Source organism: Xiphophorus maculatus, chromosome 2 (assembly GCF_002775205.1).
Source record: "Xiphophorus maculatus strain JP 163 A chromosome 2, X_maculatus-5.0-male, whole genome shotgun sequence".
Taxonomy (NCBI): domain Eukaryota; kingdom Metazoa; phylum Chordata; class Actinopteri; order Cyprinodontiformes; family Poeciliidae; genus Xiphophorus; species Xiphophorus maculatus.
Genome location: NC_036444.1, coordinates 23502213 through 23522664, shown reverse-complemented (window position 1 = coordinate 23522664; position 20452 = coordinate 23502213). Strand labels below are relative to the sequence as shown.

The window sequence follows — 20452 nt, the reverse complement described above, 5'->3', positions numbered from 1 at the left end:
CTTAATTACGATAGCGAGTAGTTGAGTCTAAACAATGGAATAGAAACACAGGGACTTTAATGATTTGAACTCAGGGGTTTGAACCTAATTTAGGTTTGATCCATTGGCCTTGACATTTTTAGGTGTTTGGTTTGTGCACCAATCATAGGAGCTAAGAGGATGTTCTTCTCGTGTGACTCCTGTGAAGAGAACCAGACAGATAGTATGACAGCTATTACAATATTTATGAGTAGGCGTAAGATGAATACAGTTTACAGTGAATTCACAGTTTTGGATTTTGTGCCTTGCAGTAGATTCAAAAGTTATTCTACAATTAAAGTCCTTCACAGACGTCATGGTGACCAAAAAGAGGAAGTCACGATCTTAGCGAGAAATTCAAAGGTGTATTCATTCTGGGAATCTACATTAGCCTTGCTGTACCACCCCCATTGAGTCTGCAGTGCACTGCTGAGCATTATTTCCACAGATCGCCTTTCAGAAACTCAATCAGTTAATGCTATCCCCTTGACAAGAAGTGATAAGGCGCAGCTTCAGGTGGAATTAACTGCCTTTATTTAGTAATCCGCATTATGCTGTGTCACAGGAAAATATGCTGAGCATTTTTTTTGTACCTTGTTCTGGTAACAAAAAGTCTCTTTTTCTCCACCCTATAGTGTTCCCTTGCTGTGCCAGTCAAAACACCAGAGGATTTAGCAGCAGCAAAGGCAAGAGGACTCAATCAAAGATCGATGGTGGCAAGTGTGATATATGTGCTGTGGCTGACACTGAGCTCATGCAGTCTTTTGGGATAAAATACAGACCATGCGCCAGTGGGGGAACTGGATAGATAAAAATAAGCTTCTCGGGCAAAACAAGTCATATTTATTTCTGGTGTTGGCGCTTTGTGGGTCTGCATCAGTAAAAATTCATGACAACTGGATAATTTGGCTACAAATTGAAATAACAGGTTTAGGGCCAGATACTATTAATATTTGTTTACTATATGTTTCAGGATTTGTGTAAGTCAAACAGGTTAATGGGTATTTCCTCTTAACCCAATGAAGGATGTTTTGTGTGATTCAGTAGACCATAACAAATATATCAGATAGAGATTGCAGGGAACGGAAAAAGAAAATCACTTAAAAAATAGCTGACAGTTAATTATGGGGTGACATGCTACTGCCAGGCGGGCAACCGCTAATAACTTTTTTTTTTCCCTTCTCAGTGTATCACCAGACAGCTGGACATCAGAATAAAAAGAAAATAAATGGGTGGGTGTTGTGGATTGCATAGCTCAATTTCATTTAATTTTGTCTAAGGTCGAAGTTCAGATTGGGGATTTGACGATACCATCTGTAATCAAGTGATGTCGAAACACACTGAGGGGGCTTTGTCTGAAATCAGAGACCTGCGGCAAAGCCTGCTGGGCTGCATTCAGCCCCAGGCCATATGTGATCAGTCTTATTCCCCAACGTCATCGATTGAGTTAGTGCTGAGCGCAGGGAGCGCAGAGATAGAGAGGCGCGGGCGTGTTGTGTGGCATGCTAAGACACCTAAGAAGCAGTGACCCCAGGCTTAGCTCTATCTGTCATCGTCTACCATGAAGGCATTTACATAGTGGGCATTAGCAAATGAGACGCTATTATTTTCACTTCTGTTGCCCAGGATTTTGTTTAGGGCCCTATGAAATCAGTTTTATTATGTTCAAAATTCTGTTTTATTTTTTTTCTGAATTACATTTTTGCCATTTTATCCATATTTCAATAACCCAGAAAGTATGTATTTATGGTGTAAATAGGAAAAAAAAGAACGAATCAAGAGCTGGAGGTCAACATTTCCTGTTATTCTGTAACACAAATGAAACGAGGACTGCGGCGGTTCAACGGAACATGAAATGGTTAAACAAGATGTTAAAAATGTCTTTTCTGAAGAATTCGAAAATGATGTGGAAAACAAAGAATCTCATTTTTAACATAAAGAAATGTACCTTTTAAAAATACGTTTGTTGAACATTATACTCCAAAATACTTACTAAATACTAGATTTTTTCTTTTTTTGTCTTAAAGGAGAATCTTCAACTCTTGCTTCCACAAATTTATTTAAATGTTTAAGAGTTAGCAGAAAAAAATGGGTGGGTGTTGTGGATGGCATAGCTCAATTTCATTTAATTGAGCTGTGCAATTAAATGCACAGCTCACTGCAAGTAGCTAGCAGTTAGCCAGAAGCTAACTAGCTTCTCAATGTTTCTGAGTCGTATCCTAGAGCCGTCGGTCAATACTGTGCTGACAAAAACATACAGAAAAGTTTTCTTCTGTCTCACACAATTCGCCTGCCCTAAATCTTGCGCTAAGCTTTAAGTTATTTCTTTATTTTGGGGGAGATGTGTCAGTGTTTCAGAGATTTTTTTTTTTTTACCATGGCTAACTGGTTGATTCTGTCTGTGTGGAGAGGAGAACCAGGCAGATGCAGATCTGCTTAGACCACTACTGTCTCTACTGTACCTCAACCATAAAAAAAAAATCAGCATATTCAGCAAGTTTTGTACAGCAGTCTGGCATTTGAACAAGTCTTCAGGTGACAGTCAATAAAAAAAATTACAAAGCCAAACAATAAAACAAGGTGGTCAAAACTAGAACGACAAATTATGCAGGATTGACCCATATGAAAGGAAACTAACATCAACTCTGAAGTGATTTCACAAGTAGAGGCAGAAAATGAAGAGCTACCGCTCAAGGTGTAAATAACTTAATACGAGTCAGGTGTGATAATTAGAAAAAATTAGGTCGAGGTGTGTGGGCTGAGAGGAAAAAGACAAACAGAAGCAATCCAGGAAACAGGCTAAGGAAATATCCCATTAAACCACGGCAACAAACAAGACCTAAAAAAGCCAAACATAGAATCATACCTTCAAATTCTTTCAAAAGCAGAAGATCAAAAGCATGCACACCATGACTGAATCTGTTTCGTTGAGGATTTAAACAATAATCAGTTTAAATGTTGTGTATTTCTTATTTCCTGGCAAGTTTAGTTGGGGGGGGGGGGGGGGGGGGGGGAGATGTTGCTCATAGCCTCAGTAGCAAAATTTAGGAAAAATACAGACAGACACATTAAGATGAAAAATAACCTCCTCTGGTAAACACTAGCAGCACTGGATTGTTAATGATCTGGCGTTATCGTTCCCTCACAGGCATGCAGCCTGAATGCAGCTCTTCATAGCAATCAGTGAGCTCCCAGAGAATTACATTAATTGAGGCGGAGTGAGAGAGGGGGCCACTTCCTGAGAGAATGAATATGTTGGAGAAATAAGACTACTGTGCTCAATAAACAAGGGCCCGTTGGTCCAAGACCAAATAACTAGATCAATGAATGGAGGGGAGAAATGTTTTTGTGCCAGCATCTATGGGGATCTTGAGGATATTGCCTCACATGGGAGGCAGATGGTACCCAACGCTGCTCTGACAATGGAGCGGCATCGCTGTAATAATAATGAAACAACTACTACTCTGACTAGTAATTAGGCCTGGGCGATATGGACTCTGAATTTTATTTCAAAATTCATAACAATAAAGTTTATGATCAAAAAAGTAAATATTTCTGACTAATTTTTTAGGTAGCTGCATAGTCCCCTGTTCATAGTGCCATAAACACAAGTAGTATGATAAACGATGGATATGAAATATAACTTAATATACCAAATCTGCCTTAATCCATATTAATGCGTACAATAGAAATCACATTTAGCAGTACTGCAGAAGCTAACATAGACAATCTTTGGTACAGTCAATCAGTGCCAAGAAAAATGAATGGCACTCCTCAATATTGTGTCAAGTAGGATTACACTGAAGTATTTCAGCTTCCCAAGCTTCATTCTCTTTCAAATATTTTAGATTTTAAAAAAATCTGTGAATATCTGGGTTTTCTGGGAATAATTTTGGAATAATTTCACAAAAATCCACAAACAAGTGAATCTCAAATGCTGAAAAACAAATAGGCAGAGGTCCACTGAATTATCAAAGGAGCCAAAAAACAGAAATCTAATAGTTCCACTTATCAATACTGTCAAGGCGATATTATGAAAGACAAGCAGTAAAACAAGAATTTGAATGCTTTCATTATCATTTGGTAAATCTACCCATTTTCAGATTAAATTTTTATGCTAAAATGGAAAAATGTATGATTTGGAAAATATATGGTAAATACTAATTAACAGGATAGATTTTTAAAGCAATGTTGTGCATTTAGTTTTAAACTTCTGTTAATATGTTGACTTTGTATTATTTTTGCATAAGGTAGAATCTCACTCAGATATATAGCATCAAATTATTGTTGTTTTTCAACTTTGTTGAATAAATGTCATGTATTTTTGCGTTTGACATTTCTGCATTACCTTGCAGGTATATTGCTTTATTTATACTCTTCAGCATGATATTTTTTATTTTCTGTCTACATTACATTTTCGGCCTTGGAAATACTTAGACCAGTTTCATTGTCCGACACGCACCGGCAGCCAATATTTGTGTTGTGATGCCGGAGCATGTTGAATAGGCGTCATGTCTGCACTTATTATACATCGCTGATTTGTTCCCTGCTCATCTGTCTGTCTCCATTAAATTCATCACAATAGGCACAATGCTACACAAGCAGAGAGAAGACACATCCATCGCCCAAAGCTTTAGTTTACCTGTCACAAGACATCACTCCCAAGCCCTTTTAAATACCATTGTTAAATACCTGTAAGCTGCTGGGAAATCCATGAGATGATGCTGACGTTATCTGCAGCACAAAGTGTTAAAAGCCTTTAAAGCCTCTTCCTTGGCAAACTGCTTAGTCAGCTGCCAGGCTAATCCTCAATGGCCAAATGCAGGAGTGGATTTTTATTTACGCGGCTTTGATGGCCGTTTCCTAGAACACTTGGTTATAAATGTGCACCCTCGTTCTTTACACCCTTTTTGAGGATGGATAAGAAAATAATGTAGGCCATCGATTTCTGTTATTTTTAAATGAACTAGAGATGCACCGATCCACTTTTTCCACTTCTGATACTGATACAGATTTTGTACCGGAAGATACCGATCCAATACAGGAAAACGGTGCTGAATTGATTTAGAACGTTTCCTTTTTTTTTTTTTAAACACAAACATAAATGTACTAAATTACAAATGTATTTGAGGACTCTACACAAGTACAGCACACCTAAATACGCCAAACATGTAAAAATAACAAGGCCTGTCACAATAAGAAATTTGGCTGGACGATAAATTGTCCTAGAAGTTATTGCAATAAACGATAATATTGTTGTTTTGAAACCATTTTCAAATAATATAATGGTAATGGCATAGTAATGTAATGCTAGAACATATTTGCAAAGATCAATAAAGGTTTAATTTTATTGAACATTTAACACTGGAACTGGTTGACTAGCTTAGTTAAACATGTGAAAAATAAGTTGCAACAAACCATTTTCAAATGGTCCAGAAAGAACAATTAGGAATTCTAAATAAAATGTAATATAAGTAATAAATGATGTTGCTTAGGGCACAAAGCATAGAACTAGACTGACTAGATCCGTCCTTATATCTCGGGCACACTGTCACAATACCCAATCTAAAATTTGTTCAATATCAAGACCAATACAGATATTAATATCAGATCGGTGCCTCTCTAAAATTCAACAGCCTTTATGATGATGACATGAAGTTAAATGTTAATCAAACCACTTTGGTTTGTACAATAAGCAGGAGTATTCACATGATAGGAAAAAAAAACAGTAGCAGCCACAATTCAGCTTAATTCATCTTAACCATTAGTCTCTGACCTTTAGCTTGCTAAATAAGATTGCTTTCACAGTACCTGAGTGCTGGCTAGCTGAATTTTCAGGAGCAAGGATACCCTTCTGTCATTGAAAGAGCTAAGCCGCCTACCGGGATTGCCGGCTAGATGTGGACCTGTGAAATGGCAGGGCTTAAAAGTAAAGCCGACTGCCGACAGATGGACAGTATAGCCCTAATCCAGGCAAAGAAGCTGGTTGATGCAACAAGGTGCAGAATTCCAACAGAGCGCAGCTGCTGTTCTGACAAAACTACGCTCTGAAGCCTGTTGACATGTCCCCACTGAACTTCACCTGGCACCAGGGTCATTTATCGTTTCTGTGCAGGTGCTCCGGTCACTGATGTCTCACTTTACCTCGCAGAGATGAATAAATCCGCGAGAAGATTGTGCTTAGCATGAGGAAAGTACCCCAAACTAGGATGAAATGTCAAACTGGAAACTCGAGTGGAAGTATATTGGATTTAGAGTGCCTGACATCTTCAGATTTAAAGAGGGAAGGAGGTGTTGAAGTCACACATGAGCCCATTTGTTTGGTGTTTCATTACACCAAATAAATGTGCAATACATTTAATTGGACCAGCTCAAACGGGCTGAACCTCAGGTGGTGTTGCATCCATTCAGGACTAACTGGAGTCACCTTTAAGGTAGAGATGCACAGAGAAAACGGTTGGTGAGCTGAATCAGCTCAACTTGCAAAGCAACTGAAGAGTCATATGATCAACAACAACTGGCGCAAGCCACAAAGAAAACGACAGAAAGTGGTAACTACCATCAGTAGTACTAATGACTACTAGTGATAGTCATCTGTGGCTACCACTGACAATAAAATTCAGGAGTTTGACATTTCGAAACTAAATTTGCTTAATGGAAAAGCTCTTTTTTTTTTTTTTTGCTAAAATCAGTGATAAGCTTGTTGCAATTATTCAATTAATAAATTAATCACATGATATATTAAAATGAACTCAATAATTCCCATTCTGGTGATTAATATTAAAATTTTATTTAGAGACATCATAATCCATTTTAGTTATGGTTTTTAAATGTTTTATTTATTGCTTTTGGTTGTGTTTTGTTTTGAAATTTAAAATCTCTTCCAGTGTCTTTACTAAATGTATGTTTATTGGTGTTTGAGAAGATGAACTTGCATTATAAGGATGATCTCTCAAAAACAACAATATTATCGTTTATCGCAATAATTACTGGGACGATTTATCACCCAGCAAAATGTATTGTTACAGTACCAATTATTGAGTTTAGTGATTAAAAAATATGATTTCAAAAGCTGTTTTTTTTTTTTGTAGAATGTGGCTGTCGAAGCAAATTTCTAAAACGACACTAGAATTTGTTCATACATGTTCAAAGTGATATAAGAAGGAGCCAGAGAAAAAAACCACAACTGCAATCTTGCACCTACTGGGAGCGTAAAGATGTGATGTGCTTATTTTAACACTTGCAACACACTTGGCGCCTTCAGCTGCAGAAACTTCTTCGCCCGGCTCCCCTGTAGTGAGACGCTACTTTTTTTCTCTCCACTGAGGCAGAGAGAAAGACGCTTTACAGGCCCGTCACTCACACACATAAAAACACACGCCCAGCAGACGCAGCGACGTTTCTACTTGGCATGTCGTCTTATGTGTCGCACCCCCGCTAGGAGAGCTGATCTTCAGGATCGGGGGACTGACTGACTGAGCCGCTCCTCGCCGAGGTAGTTAGAGACGCGGACTTTGCTCCGAGCGCCACGGGAAACGCCGACCCTCAGAGCTCCAGCCACCATGAATAAAAAGCTGCGACAGATCTCGGGCAATAAGCATATAGGAGAAACAATAACCACTGAAGGTCAAAGAGGCTCGAGTGTTTTGGTTGTGTTGGCTTTGTGTAGATCAGACTTTTGCCAAGCTATAGTGCTAACAAGACCCCAGGAGGTGCTTTTAGAAAGTCGACAGTAAGGCCAGAGAAAGTTTTTTTTTTTTTTTTTTCGGTCAGCATTTCTGGTCATGTTGGCTAATAACACTTTCAGATCACAAACTTTGTTTAGCTGGGTGTAAAAATGGCTCTCAAAAGGACTCAAAGCCTTAATGGCCACCACAGATGGTGCAATGTCAGCAGAACAAAGGAAGCAAGTTCAATGCAGATGTTTAATTTTCTAAACTTTTCATGTGTTACTTTTGTAGGTGTTCGCTTCATCTGCATCTGAGCGCAACATTGATTTTTTCTGACAAAAATCATTGACAACAACTTTGAAATTGCAAAAAAGGTTAGTGGTTTTATACAGATTTTTTATATAATCAACACATTACAGTGTGAATGATAGTTTGTACAGAACCGCTAAAGCAGAGATCTAGATTTGGGTGGATGTTCAATACTTTGCTCCTTTTTGTGACAACCTTTTTCTGGTAACCATTTACTTGATTATTATGGTAATCAAGGATATAAGATGCTAATAGTAGTTCAAAGCTCTAAATCATTTTGACTTTGTTAAAAAAAAAGGAAAACTGTGTCAAAGCAACTGATCTCCTTCAAACACAGGAGGATATGACTCTGCACCAACAGAAATATTTTATGGTCACTAGTGACAGGAAGTAAATACATTTTATTTAAAGAGATAAATATTAAATTATATTATCAGGTGAAAGACTTTTAAAAACACAAATTATGTTAACAAGAAACAGGAAACGTCATTATACCCATAGCATCAACAGTTTTAATGCTTTCATCCCCTCCAATATGATTTAATTGCAGAGTTGATCTGCAAAATATTTTTGTCCCTCCAGGGGGCTAGTAGCAATTTCCAGTTTCACTTACCAAATATATTCAAAATCCCAGTGCAAAACAAGCACCCACTTGTTCGGATTGTTCAAACAATGGAATTGTACAATTTCCACGCTCTCTTGGGGCCGAGGAGCTTCTGATGGTAAACTCCATTTTTGCAGGGTGCAGGATCTCAATTATCGTCCTCTAATGAAGTAATTGTTCATCTCCACATTAGAAAGCCCAGAGGGACTGAAGGATTGGCTGGGCTCTAAAGCCTAGTCAAATATGCAGCACAAGTACCAAATTTATGGTCGTCGAATATAAAAATATACAATATGTCAGATTTGTTTCACTATTTCGTATTTGAGGAGTAAAAACAAAGACCAGGCAGATGCAATGGTAGATGATTTTTCAATTGGTAACTAACATCAGTGTGATGATTGGTGAACAGCCACTCTTGAGTTAAGATGAGAATTTTTGCATTGCATTTGCTTAGCTTTCAATTCAAATGATCTCCCTAATCTGAAAAAAAAAATCATATTTAAAACACATTGTGTGCTTTCTTATTAAAGGGACGGCTTTATGTAAAATCAACTTTTTTTTTAGCTTTACATCATGCTATAATGTTATTCCCACATCAATAACAAAACTAGAGTGTTGCTTTGTTCCTTTCATGCACATTTAAGAAACCCCTGAATCTCCATGACAACGCCTGGGTAGACTTAGCTCTGCCTTCAGGGACAACTAGCTCCTTCAGACTAGCCAGCAGCAATTAGCAAACGCCTGGTTGAAATGTACACCTGCTGAGCTCATTATAGGAGCTACTTCACAGTAAAACGCTGGTAAAAACTTTGTTAGAGGGTTAATAGAGGAGCCATGTTGTGATGACTTCCTAAAGGTGGAGTTTTAGAAAGAGCGGGAGCTTTTAAAGAGACAGAGCCCCAATTTCAAGGCGTTAAATTAAGAAGCCAAATTTCTTTTAACTCAAATTTATATATATATAAATCATTTTTAAAACAACTGAAGTTAACATAGCTACACGATTGTGTTATAAAATGTCACTTTTTGCCTGGAAAACATATAATGCTGTCCCTTTTAGATAAAGTGCCAAGAGAATTACAAAAATGTGAAAAACACTTGAGGAATTTGTTAAAATTCCTGGACAAAAAAAGCATCAAAACTTCAGTTTTTTTTTTTAACTCAGAATAGTTCAGATCACCAACTTATACAGATAGATAACATGTATAATTACAAGTTCATATTTAGTTAAGTACTAACACTTAGTCCTTAACAAATAACACCTAAACATAATAATGCATCTGAATGCATAGAGAGTCCAGGAATTTTTTCTTCTACCAAAAGCTTTTTTTTTTTTTTTGTTGCTTTTGGTTAGGGCTGCTTTCCTGTCTTTTGCAATAAACGCTGCAATGAGTCTTCTATACATGTCTGCAGGATACGGCTCTAATAGCAGTGACTACACTATACTAGTTCCTCAATTAGGGGGGAGTCAACATGGAAACATGCCTCAGTTTTATAATGAATAATTAAAACTATATCTTATCGGCTGCTGGAACGTGTGATGGGCACAGTGTGAAAAGGCTCAGGGCCATACCGACTTTAATTGTGAGTGGCATTTAAAAGCTTTCCTCCCAGTGTGGCTGAGAAAATGTCCACTTTGCTTTAGCTGATGCTCAGGCTCGCAGCGAGGCCCTTTTTTTCAGAGAGAAATGAGCTGTAATTAGTTGATAAAGAGTCAACCCTGACGCTGAAAATGCCACACCAGTGCACTGGGATCAGCGACCGGAGGAAACTGGCGGCTAACGTGGGATAGTGGAGGATGGATTAGGAGGCCAAGGGACCCCTGACAACGAGTACCGCTTGCAGCTTTTATTGTTGCAAATCAGGTTTTATTTATGATGAACATAAAAGCCTTTAAATGAACTTTACACAAATAAAGTGGAAAGGGAAGGAAAATATATCTGAATATATTTGCTTAGTGACAGAGATGTTCTTAGACAGAATTCAAAACAATAAAAATAATACATAATTGGTTCCTTGGATGAACAGCCTTGCAGTAAAGATCTTAAGATATGTGAGCTCTGTCTGAAAATCAACTGCTACATTGTGACTTCCCGAGCGATAATGAGGCAATCCAGTGCTGATTACTGCGAAAATGTCTTCAGTCTTCACTTATTTCTTTGAACATTTATTCCAAGCGGCCAGATTTTGTTGTAATAAATTATCTTAAGGATTTCTGAAGGTCATTTCATGGTTTTCTTTAGATTTTATTTCTTTGTTGTTAGTTTTCAGTCCAGTATCTGACCATCTTCAGAGGAATGTTTTTTTTTTTTCCTTTGATCACTAATCGCTCCCTTCTGAGTTAATTTAAGACACTTAATTTAAAAAAGATCTTTAAGCATTTTATTCTCATTTGTCAGTCTTAGTCAGTGTTTAAGTTTACAGCACAATTAGTTGTCGATGTCAGGTTAAAAAAAAGGACAGCAACAATCATGAGAAATAGTCTGGAAAGGAAACAGTGCAATTGCAAAATTGTGTTTTTTCGACATTGGCAGAATATCTGCAATATTTGTAATGGAGGTGCAGCTTGTGAGAGAGGGAGACTGAGAGTTAGCCATCTGTGGAGTCAGTGAAATCTTCAAAAAGTGAAATCAGAAGCTGATTTTAGAGAGACAGTATATTGAGGTTGGTTTGAGGTTAATTTGCCATTTTAAATTGTTGCGTTTTCTTTGCGTTTGTTTCTTTTTTAAAGACAGTTTAGAAAATTAACTCTGTGATCATCTGGTCTTTTCTTCAAAACGTTAGTAAATCTCTGGTCCGTCTACTGCTCTCTCACACACTGTGTGACATCACTTCTGCTTTTGATATAAATAATTAAGTGTCACTAATGGCAGGATGGCTAGAAAAAATATTTCAAACAATATGAAGACTTCACTCCTAGAGAAAAGAGAAATGCGTTATCTCTTCCAACCTGCAAGAGAAAACTAACTCTATATTGTTCTTAAAGAGTTAATTTGGGAGTTATTTTATCTTGTGTTTGACAAGGATAACGTTTTGGACCTTTTTGGTCCAGAAATCTGATGTGGATGTAGTTACTATAGTAACAAATGCTGCTTAGAGGAGTTCTGCACTGAAGATTATGTTAAGTATTCTTTTATTTTCCTTCCTGTTCTTAACAAATTACTCACTCAGAATCTGCTGGCCTTTAACTATAGGTCTTAATGAGGAGTCTAAGAAATCCAGAACTGTTAAAGGCTCTGAAAAAAAAAATACAAATTGGCCTCAAATTCCTGATCATTGAATGTCTAAATAAACTATTTGCAAACCCATATCTAGAAGAACTATATTGATTCAGTCAACTGAACACTAGAAACACAGGTAGGAACATGTCGACAGCAATACCTATCCAATGACAATGTCAGTTTGGGTAGCAGCAGCTTCAGCAGCCAGTAACACAATGCAACCTGCCAGAAGTCCTGTTTAGATTAGTCTCAGAATACACCACAAAGAGCCAACGGTGTTAACCTGTACTTCAAAAATAACCAGACTTTGTTTGATTGGGTTATCTGATGGATCAAAATAAAGTTTCCACTTAAAGGATTTATCTCACGAGTTGAAAGTTATACCATTTGACTCTGCATGATCTGTTGGGTTCAGATGGAGACACTCAAAACTTTCATAAGTGTTTCATCCAAAACCAAGGCTGCAATATCCACAAGTGCAGCTAAATATAGATTGAACCATTACATTTTTTTCCCCTTACACACAGCAGTGTGAGAAAAGGTAAAATCTGTATCTGGTCTGATGGCTATCACTGAGTCACTCTCCCTTCCTATGGGCAAGGTTTTTGGCTCTTGTTTCAGTGAGTGGTGACCCGCACTTTCATCTGTTGGCTTTTACGGCTAATGAGAGTAGACCCGGAACATTAGAAATTCATAAAGCTCTGCGTCTGCTTGAGAACGCGCCATCGGAGACTCGGGACCCATGCTCCCACTTAAACAAATCAGCTGATTGTTTATGCAAAGAAAATGGCGCCTGATGAGTCATACAGGTCACTGTACAGGAGAAACTAGTGTGCATGAGCAGTTTCAAAAAAACAGTTTCTCAATTTCTGTGTTTCCGTTAAAGAAGAAGAACAATTCAGAATCACAAGTAACTAAGTTTGTTCACGCAATAAGTCATCAGCTTTGTGGTTTGCATCAGTGGCAACGTCCGGTTGTTGATCATGTGACTTGTGTGATGTGAAAAATGTGTTTCAGTTGCAGGCTTATGAAAAACAAAAACAAAAGAACAACTTCGACACGGCAAAAACAACGACCTCATCCTGGCGGCAAAACGTTTTAGCAAAAAATTTGTTTTTTTTCGAAATTGTCTTTTTTGCATCAAAGACATTTATTTTCAAAATGTCAAATTGCACAATTTCATGGACAACGGGAATGCAGCTGCTCATTATTTGGTAGCCCAGCAACAGCATGTTGAGTGACTTGCAGAGCAACAGTTTAAGATTTCGTCACCGTCCCTCAGAACAGCCTAAAAATAAACTACAACGGCGAAAAGTGAAAACTGTGGATAAAACAAGAAAGGTTATGCCACTGGTTTCGTAGTATTTCCGATATTGAAAACAAAAAAAACTAGTCAGTAATCTAGTATCGACTGATATTGCATATATCGTGATACGTTTTTCAGCCATATCGTCCAGCGCTACCAAATTGAGAACATTCCTTTTAATGTTCACCCCTCCACAATCCCCAAAGTGTTGAATATGACTGGCTGATCCCACTGTGGCTCCAGTGTAGAGATACGGGCGCTTAATCCATGTCCATTGAGAGATTGCCCAGAAAGATGAAGCCTCAATTAGTGAGATAAACCCTCACATAATGACACGTAGACACAGCCTGGGAAATGAGGTCTAAGCAGAAACAAAAGAGAGGAAAAACCAACAAAAACTCTCATCTCTAAGAAGGGTAAAGATTCCCTTGGAAGATGCTGGAAGTGAAGAGCGTTGAGTGGACGGAGAAAGGAAGCAGTTCACTCCTACAGCTCCAGCGGGGAAGCATTGTCCCACTATCTGAGCAATCCACCTGCTCCAAATTCTTTCGTAAGAAGCTTAGAGAAAAAAAAAAATGCTGACCTTCATATAATCAAAGATTATGCACAGCAAAACAACAACAGTTTTAGAGTGCTTAAGCATCAGAACTCAAGGGAGTTCCAAGCAATTAAAGGCAAAATTACTTGTCTAAGCTGTCCTTGCATCATCCCGTTCCCTATCTTTGATTGCCTGCTGTAGGAGAGGGGGGAGGAGGGAGGGTCATGAATATTGTAAGGAGAGGAGATATTCAACTGTATTGCTCAGCTATCTGGAGTGTTACCCAGAGGAAAGACGACACACGCTTTCAGAAAGACAATCAAAGTATTTCACAGGTTAGGTGAGAATCAATGACAAGGTGAAGCTGTACAGCACTTCCAGGTGGCTTTAAGGAATAGTTTGTGGTTTCATGATGTTCTTACAAGTAATTGTAACATCATTATCAGATAAGTCAGACTACATTAATGATGGTGACGGCAAAGAAGCTAATTTTTAAATAAAACCACCTAAACCTAAAAAATGACATTTCCATTTGGAGAAAACGCTGGATTACGTTTACACCTCCACCTTAGTTAAGGTAAGGACACAGCTGGTGCACACAATATGACTTGAATTTCTTTTTTTAGAAAACTCTTGCTTCCCCGCAGCCTTTTTGTTGAAACTGCCTCTTAAACATTTGCACTTTCTATGCGCTTATTTGTAACACCTCCCTGATTCTGTAAATAGCTTATTTTTTAGTCTTATTTACTCAGTAACAGCATCCACACTGAAGGACGCTGTTGTCAGCACGACCCAGTCGTGTTTAGTGTGATGCATTTACAGATTAGGAAAAGGTTGGGTATTTGAGTTTTAGACTGTTTGGTCAACGGCCAGGACCGATCAAACTGAAAGCTGACTAAGGTCACCATTTGATGTCAAATGAGCGGAAAAAAACTATTAAGCCTGGAGCTATGTGAAAATTTAAGTTGGCCTATATTAACTGAGGTTAACAACATGGGTGCTCATTTTCATTAGCCACAACGAGACAATCAAAAATCTCTAAAACAGGTCTAGTCTAGCAAGAACAGAGAGGTTAAACATGTCATGTCCAAATCTAGACAAGTTGAATAACATGTAAGAAACAAAGTCTTTCACAACAATCACTCTGCAATTGCCATTTCCTAAGCTTTATTAGCCCAGTGAAGCACAGTGGGAGCCATTATCCAGAAATGGAGAACACAGGGAAGAGTGGTGACTCGTCATAATTGATGACAACATGAAATCTGCTTTCTACCAGAAGTTCCTGAAGATGCAGTGTTTGACTACATCAGTCAGGCAGAATGCGCAGAACACTACATCAGTGTTTGACTACATCAGTGTAGTCAAACACTGATGTAGTCAACCATCAGTGTTTGACTACAAGATTAGTAGCACTTGGGTTGTGGGATCCAAGGTAGGCTCAACTTGGAATGAGTAAAAAAATAAAATGGTGCTTTTGAAATGCCCTTGTCAAAGCCTGGACTTTATATTAGTTGATGAAATTGTAAAATAAAAGTAAAAAAAGTAAAAACTCTCCAATATGGCTGAATTTAAACAGGCACAGCAGCTGTCTTTCTGCCATGTTTCTCAGCAAAGTAGTTTTATTTTTTGTTGAATTCTGCAAAACACGTTTTCAGACACCAAAGTTTACAACGCCATCTTTGCCGTTTTATTGTGTCATCAGTCCTGTCTGACATCTCGAGATGAAACAAGAAGCAAAAATGTGAAAATGCTAATAAATGCAATGCGAAGATCTTTGTTCTCCTCTCAGTGTTAAAGCCATCGCCTCTTCAGTCTGGATTGTTTAGCAGACTCGTATTTTTAGAGCCGGTCTTGCGATGAGGTAGCAGGAACGGTGGAGCAACAAACAGCTTCCCTCCTACCTGGGAGTGCTAAAACACTATTTGAATTGCAAATTCAACTTTGCGTTGTTATCTGAAACAATTAGTTGTGTAATGAGTTAATTGTCACAGCTATTTAAAAATCAAACATACAAGGCATATCATAGATGCTGCTGTGTTACACTCATTTGCCTGTTTGGTTTCCATATATATCTGACAATCTAATGCTATTAAGACTAAAATATGAGACTTATAGTCTTACTGACTTCTTGATTGATAAAAAAATAAAAGCTCTACAAGCGCATTCATAGCTAAATTGGTATTTCTTGCTGTATTGTTCTTACCCGACACATGAAAATCAGGAAAAGCGATGATGACATATACAGTCAAAATCCCGTGGTTATTATCCATCCGCTAAGCCTGTTCTGAAGCTAATAGACCATCTACGGAAAATGGTATAAATACTGCATATTTTTCTTATCACATTCTTACTCATTATTGCAAAAATGGCAGAAATAAGTGCAAGCAAATGCAAAAGAGCTGAATTATTTATCTGACATTTGCATATCTGCTACAAGTTCAGGACCTGGTTGAGGAGCGATTCTATTACGGAGAGAGATATTACTCTCGTGTTTCCTTGCAGGCTGTAAAACCAGATTCACCCATTTAAGAGACCCTTTTCTAAAGTCATACACAGGAAACAATACAAGTAGTTTCTTTGTGTATGTTGTTTTTATCTTTCTTTCTGCCTGACTTTCTCTTATTTTGTCACTTTTAGAACTTTTTTTTAGTCCGCGGCTGAATCAGTTGTGAAGGGTTAAATTGCCTGACCCGTCCTCTCACCCCTCACCGGCCTTCCACAGACCCGATCTCTTTTCTCTACCAATTCCCAAAGGTTCACAAACTACTTTGCACTTCAGTGGCGAAGCGTCACACGCCGGCACTCTGCAAGGTCAAATGCCATTTCATTTTCCTCGTCTTTGATGGCTGCCCAGCTCTTTCATCGGCCTCACCCTCCCGACTCACCCCCGTACTACCTTCGTCACTCTCCAGTTAAACGGCCATCGCTGTCCCCCACCTCACATTTAGAGGACGTGACGGAGTATCATCCAGGGTAAATATCTGTTCAGAGCTGATACAAAATATTCTGGGTTTTTTTAATCATTTACACATAATTGCCCAAAACTATGTTTTGCTTTTCCTGCATGTGAAAAAAAAATCCAAACAAGAAAGATAAGACCTTGGACCCAGGAATTCTGTTTTTTTCTTCTTTTTTTTTAAATTGAGTTCCTTTTTCTAAGTGGCATTGAGATTAACTATCTTGACTCTTATTGACCAAGAGGTAAAAAAAAATACTATCACAATTTCATGGTGTTTATGTTTTAAAAAACGTAGAACGCCATTCAATAATCTAACTAAAGAGTCACAAATTAATTGGCAGGATATCAGGGTTTTTTTTCTTTCCTGATTGATTAAATGCATAAAGACTACAAACTCTCATCATTTTTGGTCACTTCTTGTTTCACAACTACATTCTGTTGGTGACAACGACCTTCTGCATGTGTGACAGTGCTTACAAAACCTGAGGATGTTTCCACACCTGTTAGTCTGGTAGACTCAGCTGGAATTGGGACCAAAATTGCAACATTTGTTACATCTTCAGCTGGTGTGGTTCTCTTTCACATTGCACTGTGTCAAACAATCCAAACTATTGAACACCTGTTCCCCTCCTTGCCTGTGGTGGCGCTGCACCAAGTACCACTGAAGAAAACTACACAAAAACCTCCAAAAAAGACATGAGCACAATTTCTGTCTTCACAAAATGTAAACCAAAATGTAGTAGCATCAAATTCTAGAGGTTGTAGGATTTCTTTCTTGTTTGTGATAAAAGACCACAAGCTACTTCTCCAGCTAGCCTTGGCCTTGGCTAAAGCATTTGTTTGGTTGTATTTACCCAGAATGCCCTGCGCGACAGCCAGCTTCCTGCTTTTGGAGCAGACTGGTTTGCATTCAGACTTCCCTAGAGTTCACTCCAACCAAACCGAAACCTACATTTTTAGGTGGACTAGAGTTCACAAACCAACTAGAGAACAATGAAAACGGACTAAACAGAGCTGGTGTGAAGGGACCCGAAATCTGTCAAAGCTGGATTCAGCAGATCAAATCAAAGAAAAGAAAAGCAGAAATACGTCTCAGCCAGATTGGTGCATCCTCAAAACTATCATATTGTTTATTACAGTTAGAATGTCATCTGTAACTTTAATTTATTGTGACATCTAATTTTTAAAGAATGAATGTAATTGGTGGTGCTTTTTGTAGTCCATTTAGTTGAGATAATAATGCATTGATTTGTGTCATTCATCGCACATTTTTGCTTCCCAATAATCTGGGATGACACATCTTATAGAATTAACTTAAAATGACACTTTGAATTTTGCTTAGCAATGAAATCAATTTAAAAAATATTACTAATGTGGGAGTAAGGAGGCTGTGTTCCTGCAAATTTCAGTGTAGGTCTGGTTCATGTCTAGGTTTTGGTTGGAATATTCCAGCTTTTTGGAGGTCCATCAAACAAACATGTCGTTTATGCCACCCGGTCCGGTCGATAACCTGTAATCTGACCTCTTGTTTCCTCCAGGCACGTTCGCTCTCTTCCATCAACAGTATTAGCTGTTCTTTGTTGCAGTGCTCTGTTTTTCCAATTCCCTCCTCCCTCCCTCTCTCTTTCTCTTACTGTGTTGACAGTGAGTGGGTGAAAGAAAGGCTGGATGAGGAAAGAGGAGGAAAAAGACAGGCTAGACAGGCGGACAGAAGGAGTAAGCTTTTATGGAAAGTTAAACCAGGAGAGGGGGAGAGAGAAAGAGATGGACGGAGAGGACCAAAGAGACGGGGTAATATAGCTTTTAGGGAACTAAAAGCCTCTCCCCCTTTTTTCCTCAATGCAAAGGGTCTGTTGTTTTGAATCACATGATGAATGGGAGCTGACTTTGAATGGATGAAAAGAAACTTCTCTGATCTAACAGAAATGGAATGGATAATGGGCCTGAAGCATGTTTGAATTATGTGACAACACTTCAATAAGGAAGCATCATGGTGGATAGCCCCTCTATTGTTTTGGCAGCATTTTAGAAAGGGGGTGTCCATGTTCTGACTGAACTCTAATCGGATTAGTGCCTTTTAATTAAACCTTCGCAAGGACCATTAAACAGAAACAGGAACTGCATTAGGTCAAAAGGTAAACCAATCATTTATTTACTTTTAATGGTAAAAATACCTCCTGGCACAAGATCTAAATGAATTAAAATGACACATTTTCTTTAGAAGTCTGTTTTATTCAGGGCTGCTGTCCTGCTAACAATATGTGACTTCATATGGTGAAGCTATTTTTATGGATGATGATAAGGGCTTTATTCTTGTTATCCTCTGAGTATGTTTGAGACTTTATTTTGAAGAAGGGAACCATTAACCACTAATGACGCTAATTGGTGTCTGCTTTGTAAAATTATATTGCCACTAAGCACAGTGGCTATTTTACAATTTTTCTATGACTGAATATCACTATCGCCAGACCAAAATGTTAAATACTCATGCATAGGCCTGTCGCAATAAGCAATAAATCAATTGATGTTATAAATTAAAACAAGCTTAATTTCTATTTGCATGATTTATTATTTTCTCTTTTCTCTCTACAAAAACTAAATGACAAAAGTCTTCAGTTTGATGATTTGGTCTAATTTGAAGGACAATTTAGTTTACAGAAACTTTAAAGTTCATTTAATTTGTTGTTTTGTCATATTTTACAATTAAAAGTTTATTGACCTTTGAGAATGTGTTTTTGCATTATTACAACATTACCCCAATATTTCTTCAAAATGGTCTCAAAACAACAATATTATCATTTATCGCAATAATTTCTGAATGAATTTATTATCCAGCAAAATGTATTATTGTGACCATATGTATATTTGAGGTGCTTAAAACATTATTCCTATTTGTGAGAAAGACAAGAAGGGCGTATTTTCAGTGCTATGTTTCAGACATGCTGCTGTCATATTGGATTGTATGGTTTAGATTAAGGCAAAACTCAAAACTTTTTGTCTATTTTCAGTGATTTTTCAACTTGGAACCCAAAATTGGCTTGATTAAATTCTGATTGCGTAATAAAGCTGCATACTTCAGCCAAAATGTACCAGTGGAAAACAGCTTTGTCTTTTAAAAAACAACAACAAAACCAAAAAAACGTATGAAGCCCAAAGGTCAAATTTGTGTTGTGCAACCGTTTCAAACGTTAACATAAAAACATTAGTATATACTATACTGTTCCTACTTGTGTAATGAAAAAAACTATGTTCTTAGTTTTCCCCCAAATACTGCTGAATCTCATCCCGTTTCCATGAACCGTGTATCAACACAACCCTACAATTTACATAAGGGCCAAGAACTCATTAATTATAAATGCTTTCAGTGACTGAAACTCACCCGAAACACACTGCCAGCATATTTGCCATAAAACACAACTTCACCTCCAGAGCCCCTAGTTAGCCCACTAGACGGAGGAAAGGGAGCCGAGAGCACCTGCACTTCACCTAAACGCTGAACTTTGTGAATTCTGATTCTCAGTGGGGTATTTTAGCCGCCATTACAGCAGCGGGGTGGTGCTCGAACTGAATTCTTGCTCCCACTTATGGAAAAAGATCATATGCTCCATTCGAGTGGGGGTGCGTAAGTGGAGCTGCTTCTGTCCCACAGTTGTGTTTACAATCACTTCTGAATAGAGTCATTCGACATGATGAGTTCAGCAGAGACGATGGCAGCGCGTTGTGATATTTGCCACACAACCCTGTCTTACTGCAGAGCAATTCATGCCGTCTCTTCTCAAAAAGAAAATAATAGTATAATAGTAATAATAATACTCGCGCATAAATCAAAT

General features: G+C 38.0%; 1 protein-coding gene and 1 long non-coding RNA gene across 5 annotated transcripts in view; one reads left to right on the top strand and one right to left on the bottom strand.

Annotated features, from left to right (window-relative positions):
• The window catches only part of LOC111611378, a 104314-nt gene extending 103579 nt beyond the window's left edge, over positions 1–735 (top strand). Inside the window, exon 4 of the long non-coding RNA XR_002754023.1 lies at positions 654–735. This is a non-coding gene — a long non-coding RNA (uncharacterized LOC111611378). The remainder of the gene's footprint in view (positions 1–653) is intronic.
• LOC102231010 (leucine-rich repeat and immunoglobulin-like domain-containing nogo receptor-interacting protein 1) overlaps positions 1–20452 on the bottom strand; it is a 168063-nt gene that overhangs the window by 4254 nt on the left and 143357 nt on the right. The window lies entirely within an intron of this gene.